This window comes from Octopus bimaculoides, chromosome 1, assembly GCF_046866305.1.
Source record: "Octopus bimaculoides isolate indiv1 chromosome 1, ASM4686630v1, whole genome shotgun sequence".
Taxonomy (NCBI): Eukaryota; Metazoa; Mollusca; class Cephalopoda; order Octopoda; family Octopodidae; genus Octopus; species Octopus bimaculoides.
In genome coordinates, this window is record NC_142928.1 from 126,123,595 (window position 1) to 126,137,022 (window position 13,428).

A 13,428-nucleotide genomic window follows, 5' to 3' on the forward strand; every position below is an offset into this window, starting at 1 on the left:
TACACATGTTGCGAACTTAGAGACGCAATACATATTTGTGTCAGTCATAGAAGAGACTGGGAGAAGAAACAGAGCCTCTGATGGTTAATAATTTTCGATGAAACTGTGCAAGCTGAGACTTCGTAAATCTTACCTGTGTACTTCATTTATGCGTTAAGGTAGGGTAAATTGGATAATGTATTCCAGTATACGCTATTCCTAAAATAAATATCAAGACCCTCACCCCTAGAATGCCTTTGCTGATAGGTGTGCTTGATCAGGGATGACTTGAGGTTAAATACCAGCATCATATGAGTCGTACTTTCGTTGTTTCTACGTATATTTTTATTAAAAGTCTCGAACGTCCTGTAAAAATGGTTTCTATTTGCTCCCTTTCCTGCTCTGTCAAATTCATAAAAAAAAATAATAAACAGAATACTACAGAGAAAGGTAAAACAGACAAATATACAAGAATAGGACGACTAACTCAGAGACATTAACTTCGAACCCTCTGCAAATCTATGGCATCTCTTTCCAATAAGTTAAAATACGTGACTACAAGATTGAGACTGGTTAACACTTTTCACTTACAGTGTCTTTTTATTCTGGTTGTGTACTATTATATCGACTTGAAATTATTCACTCTCTGATTACTAACAGTTAGACTCTTTCAGAACAAGCTTAGTAAATATATGTGGGTATTACTTTAAAATGTAACGGGGCAGTAAGAGGGCAGGAAAATTACCTGCTTTTATCTTAGTTTTTCTTTTTTTTTTTAACCTTATCTGTCGTTATTACTAGCTATGTGGTAACAAATGTACCAAAAGATATAGTATTCGTTTACGTAAGAGAGCTAAAAATAAAAATATATTTGTAAACTACAGTGAAGAACTGCAGCTAAATTTGCTGTCCCCTCAAAAGATCTACTGTAAGAGTACAAGCAAGGCCATAAATGTCAAAGGTTTGTTTCGCAAACACATAGTTCATGGTACGCTGCGTGTCACCTCAAACCTTGTTTGACTTCTACAGTAACCTTGGGTCAACCCAAGTCTATGAATCAACCTAGGTAGTATGTTTAATCGGTCATTCACTTTGACACTACCACCGCGCCATTGATTGCTTTTACTAAGTCCTGGGTCAGGCATCTAGTTTCTTACCACCATACATACACACACGAGTTTCGGAAATCAAAAAGATAACGAGCACCGCCCTACCTCTTCTGGCAAAACTATAAGAAAAGAGCGCTTATCATCATTATAATCATTATCATCATCATCATCATTATCAGTATCACCATTATCATTAATATTATGAAATGTGTGCAGCACCAACCACAGCAACAGCGATATCACTAGCAACAACAACAGTGGCGGGAAAAAACTACAGCAACAGCGTTTCATTAGTATGACAACCCTAATAGCTATCACTGGAGGTGTAGCAACAACAGCGATGACGACAGCTAATAAAACTCTAATATGGCGCCAGTAACCATAACAACAGAGAAAAAAAAAACTTCGTCTTCGTCGCCGACACTTTTCATCAGCAGCAACAGCAATAGTAGCAGCAGTTGTAGCAGCTGTACAATAACTCTTCTAACCTGGCCAGAAAAAAAAAAATGAAAAAGAAACGGAAAAGAGCAATAAACATTCATGTTAACAATAACTGGTGAGACAACATCAATTGCAGCAATGATTGTATTACAATTCTTTTCAAACGTTGCTGGGATTTTGTCTATAAATAATACAGAAGTTGCCATAAAAAAAAACAACAGCAAAATCTACAAAACACAGTAGTTTTCTTAGCAGGTGGGAAGGTCTTTCTATTTAACCTACCTGTCGAAGTTTTCTTTATCATGTTAAATAGTGAGGTCAGAGTGAGTCAGCCATAGAAAAAATTACAGACTATTCACCTGTAAATGGCGGCTTGCCTTTAAATTAAAGCAAGGTTGAGTTTAAATAATCGTCAAGAATGTCATTCATCTTTTAGGTCTGACGGATATTTGTCCTCATTTTGTTTGTTGTTAACACAACGTTTCGGCTGATATACCCTCCAGCCTTCATCAGATGTCTTGGGGGAAATTTCGAACCTGGGTTCTCATTCCTAAGGTATTTTTCGATGTTATTATTATTAGTAGTAGTATTCAGGTCACTGCTTGGAATCGAACTCGGAATCTTGTGTTTAGTAGCCCACGCTCTTAACCACTACGCCATATGGAGTGAATTTTAGAGCATATAAATCTAATATTTTCCTATCCTTCCTTAATACTGGTTCTCATATGCTGCTCATGTCTGCACTCGGTCTGCTTAGGAGGTTGTTGTGTCCTAGTATATGTACTGTTTCTTTTAGTTTTCTTGTTTCCTAGTGGTGTTCTCTGTCTATTATTTTAACTTCATCCCACAGGGGGAGGTGGTCTCCATTTTTTCAAACCCGATTCATCAATATCTTCTCGTATTACAGCTTTTTGACGTTCCTCTACCCTTATTTTATGGGGGCGGCATGTTTCGCCTTTGTATAACCTACCACAGCTGCATAGGATGGAGTACACGCAATCTTTGGTCATATTCTCTCCTACTGGTGATTTTACTCGAAGGAGATATTTACGAAATGTTGTATTACTCTTGAATACTGTCCTGATGAGGAGGCGCAATGGCCCAGTGGTTAGAGCAGCGGACTCGCGGTCATAGGATCGCGGTTTCGATTCCCAGTGCGGGCATTGTGAGTGTTTATTGAGCAAAAATACCTAAAGCTCCACGAGGCTCCGGCAGGGGATGGTGGCGAACCCTGCTGTACTCTTTCACCACAACTTTCTCTCACTCTTTCTTCCTGTTTCTGTTGTACCTGTATTTCAAAGGACCAGCCTTGTCACACTGTGTCACGCTGAATATCCCTAAGAACTACGTTAAGGGTACACGTGTCTGTGGAGTGCTCAGCCACTTGCACGTTAATTTCACGAGCAGGCTGTTCCGTTGATCGGATCAACTGGAACCCACGATGTCGTAAGCGACGGAGTGCCAACAACTGTCCTGATGTCATATGGGCCGCATATCTTTTGTATCTTTTCGGAAAGGCCTTTCACATAGGGTAGGCGGTGTGTATCACGATCGCTACTTATATTCTTTGCACGATGTTTTAGGCACTGAGCAATCCCTCTCTTTACGCTGCATGGATGGTGGGAATTGAAGTTGAGGTATCATCCAGTAAAGGTCGGCTTGCGGTATACGGATGTCCTTAATTCATACTTGGTGCGTGTTATTAATACATTCAGGAATTCTAGCTGATTGTCTTCTTCCTTTTCCATTGTGAACTGTATGGATGGCTTTATTGAGTTCACATGATCTAACAGCACTTGGACATCTTCCTGGTGGGGCCAGAGTATAAAGGTGTCATCAACATATCGTAGCCATATTGTTGGTTTTAGGGATGTTGATCGTAAAGCCAAATTCTCAAACTATTCCATGTATATATTGGCTATTACCGGCGATAATGGCGAACCCATAGCTAAACCCTCATCTTGTCGATATATATCAGTGTCCATACTGAAGTAGGTAGTTTCTACACGGAAGGTCAACATTTCCATCAAGTTTCTTATTGGTATACTAGTGCGTTCTTTTAGATGAGTGTCTGTCACTAGTTTTTCTTGTATCACCGATAGTGCTTCAAAAGTTGGGACTTTGGTGAACAGGCTTATCACGTCTTGGCTCACCATCTGGTTGGATACAATGGGGGTATCTTTGATCAATTCTGTGAAGTGGGTGGAATTCTTCACGTACGATGTTGACTTTCCTTCTAATGGATTGATTATATCCACAAGGGAGCAACTCAGTGGATGACATGCTGAACCTCTACAGCTCACTATAGGTCTTAATGGAATACCATCATTGTGAATCTTAGGGAGACTATACATGTGTGGTAGTTTACTGTAGTGTTGAGTCAGTTGTCTGTACTTCATTGGTGTAAAGTGATCCTTGTTCTTGATCAAGATCTGTGACAACTTCCTCTCCGTTTTTAGAGTTGGGTCTTTCTTTTCTTTGCTGTAGCTACCATCACTTATAAGACTTGCCAATTTTTCCGAGTAGTCAGACTGGTTCATCACCAATGTAGCATTTCCCTTGTCTGCTGGAAGTATTATGATGGAATTGTCACTCTGTAGTCTTTTGATAGCGAACTTTTCTTCCTTAGTGATGTTTGGTTTAGGAAGTTTTGCTTTTTCTAGTACCTGTCTCACTTTCCACCTTAGTTCATCTCCCTGAGCTTTTGGTATCTTTATGGCTATCTCTTCAATAGGGGCTATTATGTCCAAGTATGGAATACGCTTGATGGTTGTCGCAAAGTTGAAATCTTTGTTCAGTACTTTATTCAGTACTTTTCGGAGAGGCCTTTCACAAAAAGATATGAAAGATATGCGGCCATATGACATCAGGACAGTATTCAAAAGTAATACAACACTTTGCAAATATCTCCTTCGAGAAAAACCACCAATAGAAGAGAATGTGACCAAAGACCGTGTGTACTCCATCTCATGCAGCTGTGGTAGGTTATACAAAGGCGAAACATATCGCCCCCTCAAAATAAGGGTAGACGAACATCGCAAAGTTGTGACACGGGGAGATATTGGTAAATCGGGTATAGCTTATCATGCATGGAAAAATGGAGACCACCTCCCCCAGTAAGATGGAGTTAAAATAATAGACAGAGAACACCACTGGAAAATACGAAAGCTAAAAGAAGCAGCACATATACTAGGACACAGCAATCTCCTAAGCAGACCGAGTGCAGATATGAGCAACATATGGGAACCGGTATTAAGGAAGTATAGAAAAATATTAGATTTATAAGCCCTAAAATTCACTCCATAATTGCCCATGGGCATATGGCTAAGTAGTGGTTAAGAGCGTGGGCTACTAACCCCAAGATTCCGAGTTCGATTCAAAGCAGTGAACTGAACAACAACAACAATATTAATAATAATAATAATAATAATAATAATAATAATAATAATAATAATAATAATACCTTCCCAGAGTTCAGGGAGGTCGAGGCTTGATCCAGCTTGAACTTACGTACAAAACCACCACAATCGGACTGGCCAAATACCTTGAAACAACCAACGATTGGATGCTGAAACTTGTTGAAAAACATGAAAGACCGAAAAAACTTCACTCTATTCTGAAAGAGAGCAAAAAATTCGCTACCGAACTCTTAGATACCCACCAGCTTGATCAGGTTGAAGGAAATGCGCCAACTGCTGCTGCAAAGAAAATAAAATTAATTGCAAAGACAAAAGCACATGAAAAATTAGCTAGCAGATGGGAACAGAAATCTCTGCATGGCAAGTATGTGGCTCGTAGCAAACAAGCTGATATCGACCAGAAACGCACGCATCAGTGGTTACGAAGTTCAGGGCTAAAAGCAGAGAGTGAAGGTTTCATATTGGCTGCTCAAGACCAAAGCTTATTAACCCAAAAATGCCGATTTTGTAACGATGCGATTGAAACTATAGACTACCTAATCTCAGGGTGTAGAGTCTTAGCACCTGTTGAATATAAAGCAAGACATGACAGAGTTGGTCAGTATTTACACTGGACAATATGTCAGCATTATAAGATCAAAACCGCTGACAAATGGTATAAACACCATCCTGAAGCTGTGACTGAGGGAGAAAATGTATCGATTCTCTGGGACTTCCCCGTACATACTGACAAGACTATAAAAGCAAATAAACCGGATATTATTATAAAAGATCAGACAAAGAAGACGTGTTTATTAATTGACATGAGTATTCCCTCTGATCATAATATAGCGGCGAAAGAATTTGACAAGATCATTAAATATAAAGACTTGCTAATAGAAATTGAAAAAATGTGGCACCTCAAGGCGACTACCATACCAGTGATTGTAGGATCTCTAGGAATGATAAAAAAAGGTACTGAAACCTATTTGAAAATGATACCAGGCTTACCATCCCTACAGGAAGTGCAAAAAATCGTGCTAACTGGAACGACTCATGTACTGAGAAGAGCATTATCGCTGTGAAAACAACATCCATTCATGAATTTGAATTTTTTTTTTTTTTTTTTCTTAAATACATGTTTTACCTGTGAATTTGCGTGTGTAAACTGGGAATGCCTACAACGAGTTTCTCTGCCCTAGGTGTACGGAAAACACTCGGCGAGAAATGGAAGAAAATTTGAAGAAAGAAGAAAAAAACCAACATAATAATAATAATAATAATAATAATAATAATAATAATAATAATAATAATAACATCAAAAAATACTTTAGGAATGAGAACCCACGTTCGAAATTTCCCCAAGACACCTGATGAAGGCTGGAGCGTATATCAGCCGAAACGTTGTGTTAACAACAAATAAGATTAGGACAAATATCCGTCAAATGTAAATAATGTACATAATTCCTCATCTCTTAAATATAGAACTGCATTATCTTTTAGGTCGTTCCGTCGTCTCAAGCTATTATATTTTCACAATCTGTTTTCCAAGACAAACACGGTATGGATGTCAAGAATTACTTGCTGTCTTTAGATAAAAACTGGCTCTTATATTTTCTCTCTCTCTCTCTCTCTCTCTCTCTCTCTCTCTCTCTCTCTCTCTCTCTCTCTCTCTCTCTCTCTCTCTCTCTCTCTCTCTCTCTCTCTCTCTCTCCCTCTCTCTCTTTCTCTCTCTCTCTCTTTCTCGCAATTACTATGGGCACTATGTAATATTAAGATAAGGCAGCGAGCAGGTAGAAATGTTAGCACGTCAGGAAAAATACTTAGCGGTGTTTCGTTCGTCTTTACGTTCTGAGTTCAAATTCTGCAGCGGCCAACTTTGCCGTTCATCCTTTCGAGGTCGGTAAAACAAGTAAGTACCAGCTGAACACTGGCGTCGGTATAATCGATTTACCCGTCCCATGGAATTGCTGACCTGTGTTAAAATTTGAAACTATTATTACAATTTGCTAAAGATGACGAGCTGACAAAATTGTTAGCAGGCCGAGGAAAATGCTTAGCAGCATTTCCTCCGTCTTTACGCTCTGAGTTCAAACGCCGCCGAGATCGACTTTGCCTTCCATCCTTTCGGATTCGATAAAATAAGTACCAGTTGAGTGCTGGGATCGATGTAATCGACTCACCCCCCACCCCCGAAATTTATTGCCTTGTGCCAAAATATGAAACCAACATTTCAATTAGCATTAAAGCGGTGAGCGGTCAGCAGCGTTAACACGCCTGCCAAAATGTTTAGCGACATTCGTCCGTCGTTACGTTCTGAGTTCAAATTCTGCCCAGGTCGACTTTGCCTTTTCTCCTTTTTGGGTGGATAAAATAAGTACTAGGTGAGCGCTGGGGTCGATTTAATCAACTTATTCCTCCCCTGAAATTGCTGGCCTTGTACCAAAATTTGAAACTAATATATAATATTAAGGTGGTGGATGACAGAGTCGGTCAAGTGATGAAGAAACCGCTTTGCGTCTTTTACCTAGGATTATTTATGTTCTGGGCTTAAATGGAGTCGTGTCGAATTTGTCTTTTATTCTGGCGAGATCGATAAAATAAAGTACCACTCATATACAGGAATGACTTTAATCGGCTACACACCGACCCAGTAAATTAGACATTTCTGCTCATGTTGCAAATTACTGTATAAAATTAGTTAGGCAGTGGATAGCTGGTAGAACGACGGACAAACTACTGTATGTTTTCACGCCCCCTAATATCATAAGTTCAAATCCCCTCCAGGTCAAAAACGCCCTTGATTTTTTGTTTATTAGAAAAATACAAGCATCATTCAAATATGTTATCCTTCAAATCTTGAAGCTTTGTGTCAATGTTAAAAGCAATATACAAGATTAATTGCTATCTTTATGTTCCTCATTTATTAGGGCATAATTGTTATCAGGGCATTATTTTTATTAAGGCATTATTGTTATTAGGGTATTATTGTTATAACAATATAAAAGAAGCACAAAGCCACAAATTAATCTTGGTGCCAGGACTTAGATTTGCTCTATTTACACCACAGAGATATGTAAATTAAAGTTCCGATCTGATATAAGCTTAAAAGATAAGATGCCGTGATTAAATACAGTAAAGTATTCAGATTGACAGTCTACTGTGAGTCACCTTGAATTATCCAATCGTTTACTTGTAGTTTGGCAGTCTGCCGTATCTACCTAAGGACCACCCCTTTGCTTGAGTCGCCTGCTACTGTATAATACAGTTATTTGGGTAGTCTATGCTGTCTACAAATGCACCATCCATTTAAGAACATAAAATCTAAATTATAGCGAGATTTTGTTATCTACTACACCACACCGAGTTTGCCACAATGTTATGAATGATTTATTTTATCACTTTCTTCTGTCTCCAAAATGGAGTAACACATTCGGAACTGTTCTTTGGTCTTTAGGATTTATCAGCAAATGTCCGTGAAGGCAAATCCACTAGATATCATTCGATCTTCGTAATGTACCGTAAAGTAATCAACGAGTCAATTCTCAACGTAATTGCCAATCTCCCTTGTGACTCTTGTGTCCCATATATATTGCAGCAGCAGCTTATCGACAAGGTGCACGGAGCATCAATTCGGCCTGATTTCTCACCTCTCATTAGTTTTGAATACCAGATACATGTTTCTGTATACTCTGCTTCTGTCAACAGAGCATACGCCATGATATTAACCGTGCGGGGATTCTTTTAACTGCTCCTTTGAAGTTATAACATAGCATCCTTTGACCTTTGTCAAGATGAGGTATACCACTTCAATACTTACTCGCTCTTAGGTAAATACATCAGACAATGAATCACACTCCTGTGTAACACCGCTACTACGCCTCTTTCTTTAATTGGATTCCACCCATGTCTCAAACCTCTCTCTGGTTCATGATGCTAACAATAAGATTGCTGTTAGAACGTGTTAATACCGAATAACTTTGCAGTGTAGTTGTAGTTGCAGTTGTTGCTTGTACTTCCGCTTTTGTCGTACAAATTTGTGTTTCCGGATGTTAAATTGTGACACTGTGTTTGCGAGTGAGTCCCTTTCATTAATTTTAATTTTTATTTAATCTTGTAATTCTTTTCATCAGTTTCGTATTCGTGTTTTCGAAAATTATTTCATATTTTACTTAATTTCTTGTTAATATCTCAAACAGAGGAAATTTTTAAAATTCTAGAAGAGAAACATTTTGTCTGCCCTAGGTGATTGGATAGAATTCTAAATGTTCCCAATTCCCCTATCGGTAAAATTGTCCAAAACAGAAACATCCTCTACCAGTAAAATTTGTCAGTCATCATGTTTTGCCGAAGGTATCTAGAGAGATATCTGTACGCTTTAACACAAATATAATAATAATAATAATAATAATAATAATAATAACAATAATAATAATAATAATAATAATAATAATAATAATAATAATAATAATAATAACAATAATAATAATACGGATACGAAAACACATATCACAAACGAAGCAAAGCCAAAACTTTTTTTTCTTTCTTCTTTGTTTATTTTCATTTTGTGAACAAATACAGACAGTGAACCATTCATAAGTTTAAAACGCCACACACACACAAAAATACACTATGCCTGGAGATAAATCTATCAACAAAAAAAATACAGATGAATACCGATCTGCTAGCCTTAAAAAACTACGCTACGAGCAATGTTTACATGCTGAGAACTCGGTGACGGTGTTGTCTCAAAAAACTGACCCTAAACAGACAAATCCGTCCCCGAATGTCAACGCCAAAGCTCGTCATGCCTCAATGATAACAAGGCAGATCACAAACCAGAGTGGTTATCGACCGAATCACAAAGGGCCACTCACTCGAAATAGATCTGCTAGCCTTAAGAAGCTACGTCACGAAAGCTCGGAGACGGTGTTGTCTCAAAAAACTTACCCTAAACAGACAGATCCGTCCCCTAGCGTCAACGTCGAAGCTTGTTATGCCTCACTGGTAATAAAACAAAATATAAACCGCAATGGTCATAGACCGGATTATAAAGGACCACTTACTCGGATAATGAACCAGATCCGAGACGAGAAATCTGCTACTGGTTCAAATCTTCCCGACACACAGGAGCTGGAAGTACCCCACAACCGGAATATTCCAACAGATGGCCATCCATGCTCGTCATCAAATAACCAAAAGAAAAAGAATGAAAAATGGTCTAGGGAAGATAATAAAGAAGTTCTTAGAGCCTTCTACCGTGCCATATATTTCCCTACAGATAAATCTAATACTGTACAAACCTACTTAAACTGGAGACAGAAACACCTTGCAGTAAGACCCTACATAGACAGTAATAAACTTGCCAACGTCAGAAGAAACATTATAAAAAAAAAATTACTAACTGAAGTAGAGATTGACCAAATTAAGCAAGCAGTAAAGGATAAAAAGAATGAAACTGCAGCTAAAGAAGATACTACAGAGGAAATAATTATAAACCAGCCCAAGGCTGATGAAAATACAGTAATAATTGAAAGAGTTAAGGTAACTGATAGGCAAAATAAAATACTCTCTGAACCAACCATAAACACTAAGGCAGGTGAAAATCAAATAGATGAAGGAAGTCATACAGAAATCGACGCAACAGAACTACATGATCTAAAAAATCAAATCATGATTGAATGGCTGAAAATTAAAGAAACTAGTATGAATGAACGCGACACTCTCCCCAAAATTCGCAATTCTAACCAAAACCTGAAAATAATTGGTAAAATCCGCCTTGCACTTAAGGATATAATTTCAGCTAATGATGTTGATATTACAGATCTCAACCACCTGTACTATGCATCCGCAAGAATCTCAACGATTCTATGTGGTGAAAAGATTAGAAAAAGACAACACTCCCACAAAAAGCCTTCTTGGCAAGAACGCATTCAACACCAAATTAAGCTGCTTAGATCTGACATAGAATGTTTGAAAAACCTTAAATTTGACAAGAGTATCAAACCTACAAAGACCCAAAAACTAAAGAAAAAATATAACATGAAAACCATAGTTGACATTGATGCCACCATAGAAACCATCAAGCAAAAGGTATGTGCTAAAGCTGCCCGCATAGCAAGGTATGAAAAGCGTGTTAAATTCTTCCGAGATAATAACATGTTCAAAAATAACCCCAAAAATTTCTACAGGAAGATAGGGAAAACACCAGTAACAATAAAGTCTGTCCCATCAAAAGAAGAAGTGCAAGAATTTTGGAATAAAATCTGGGCAGAAGATAAAACACACAATGAAAAGGCCCCTTGGATTGATAGAATAGCTACAGACCTAGACTCCTTAGAGGAGCAAAAGTGGGAGGGGGTCAGGGTAGAAGATATAAGATCTGCTCTCAGGAGGTCAAGCAAATGGAAGTCTCCAGGAAAGGATAAAATTCCTAACTTCTGGTTGAATGCCTTCCCAGAAAGCCATGAACTGCTAACAAAACTTTACAACGATGTTTTGCAAAATCCTAGTTTGATGCCCTCTTGGCTAGTTAATGGTTTAACATTCCTGCTTCCAAAAAATGAGGAAACAAACGAACCAAAAAATTATCGCCCCATAACCTGCTTAACAACAATGTATAAGACGCTAACATCTGTCCTAACCGAGTACACCTATAGTTTTTTAATAGAAAGTAGCATATTCCCTAATGAGCAAAAGGGATGTAAACGTGGATCTTATGGTTGTAAAGATCAGCTACTCATCAATAAGATGATCTTAGAAGATTGTCACAAGCGACACAAAAACTTGTCAATAGCCTGGATAGACTATAAAAAGGCCTTTGATAGCCTACCACATAGCTGGATTAGGAAATGTCTGGAAATGTATAAAATAGCTCCTACTCTGCGAAACTTTTTATCTGTAAGTATGAGATCATGGAGAACCACACTGATGTTGAACAATGACAATGAATCTCTAAATGCTGGAGATGTAAGAATTTCATGTGGCATTTTCCAGGGTGACTCACTATCACCACTCCTCTTCTGTCTAGCCCTAATACCGCTCTCAAAATTGCTCAATGATGCACAGTATGGTTATAAAATATTTGATAAAAATATAAATCATCTCATTTACATGGATGATTTAAAGCTCTTTGCAAAAAATGACCAACAACTCAAAGGCCTACTAGCGATTGTTAAACAATTCAGTGATGACATCAGGATGCAATTTGGCCTTGATAAATGTGCAAAAGCTATCTTTATCAAAGGAAAAATGACAAATACATCTAATGTGAACCTTGACCAGCAAAATGTCATAAAAGAGTTAGAACCAGCGGAGAGCTACAAATACCTAGGGGTAATTGAAGGGGACAATATCAAGCACTCAGTGATGAGGGAAAGGATCAGAAGAGAATGTTATCGCAGGGTGAGAGCAATACTGAAGACAGAGCTGAACGCGAGAAACAGGATCGAAGCGATCAATGCTCTAGCCATACCAGTCGTGACTTACAGTTTCAACATCGTTAACTGGTCAATTACTGAAATATGTAATGTTGACAGAAAAATACGAAAACTGTTGACAATGCATAGAATGCACCACCCTAAGGCAGATATAGAACGTCTTTATCTGCCAAGAAAAGAGGGAGGTCGAGGACTACTACAGCTGGCATTATCAATGAAGGTAGCCACAATTGGCCTAGACACCTATATGAAAAACTCTGAGGACTGGATGCTAAAACTTGTCTTAAAATATGAAAGCAAGAAAGCATCTTACTCAGTAACAAAACAGGCAAAGGAATATCTAAGTGAATTTCAATTGCAACAAATTCAAGAATTAGACGAACTAGAAACACCTACAGAAAAAGCTAAGCGCTTGAAAACCCGTGCTAAAATTGCTGCCTTAGCTATTATGACTGAAAAATGGCATGGAAAACCTCTCAATGGCAAATACCCAAAGAGAGCGAATAATGCAGATATTGACAAAGCCCTTACCCACCAATGGTTAATGGCCTCTGGATTGAAATCAGAAACAGAGGGGTTTATCATAGCAGCCCAAGATCAATGCCTACCTACAAAGAACTACCAGGCCAACATATTAAAGAACGGCAGCTCCCCATTATGTCGTATATGCCAACAACAAAATGAGACCATCGATCATGTTGTCTCCATGTGCAGTCTGCTTGCGCCTACAGAGTATCTCAACAGGCATGATAGAGCTGCACAATATATTCACTGGGTAATATGCAAAAACCTGGACTTGCCCCATGATAAAAACTGGTGGGAACACAAACCACCCCCAGTACTTGAAAATGATCACATTGCACTCCTCTGGAACTTCACCATTCAAACTGACAGAAAGATAGACGCAAATAGGCCAGACATCATACTGAAAGACTTCAGACAAAAATCATGCCTCCTCATTGATATGACTGTCCCAATTGATATAAACGTATCTGTCAAGACCTACCAAAAACTGAGCAAATATAAAGATCTTGAAATAGAAATTAGCAAAATGTGGAATCT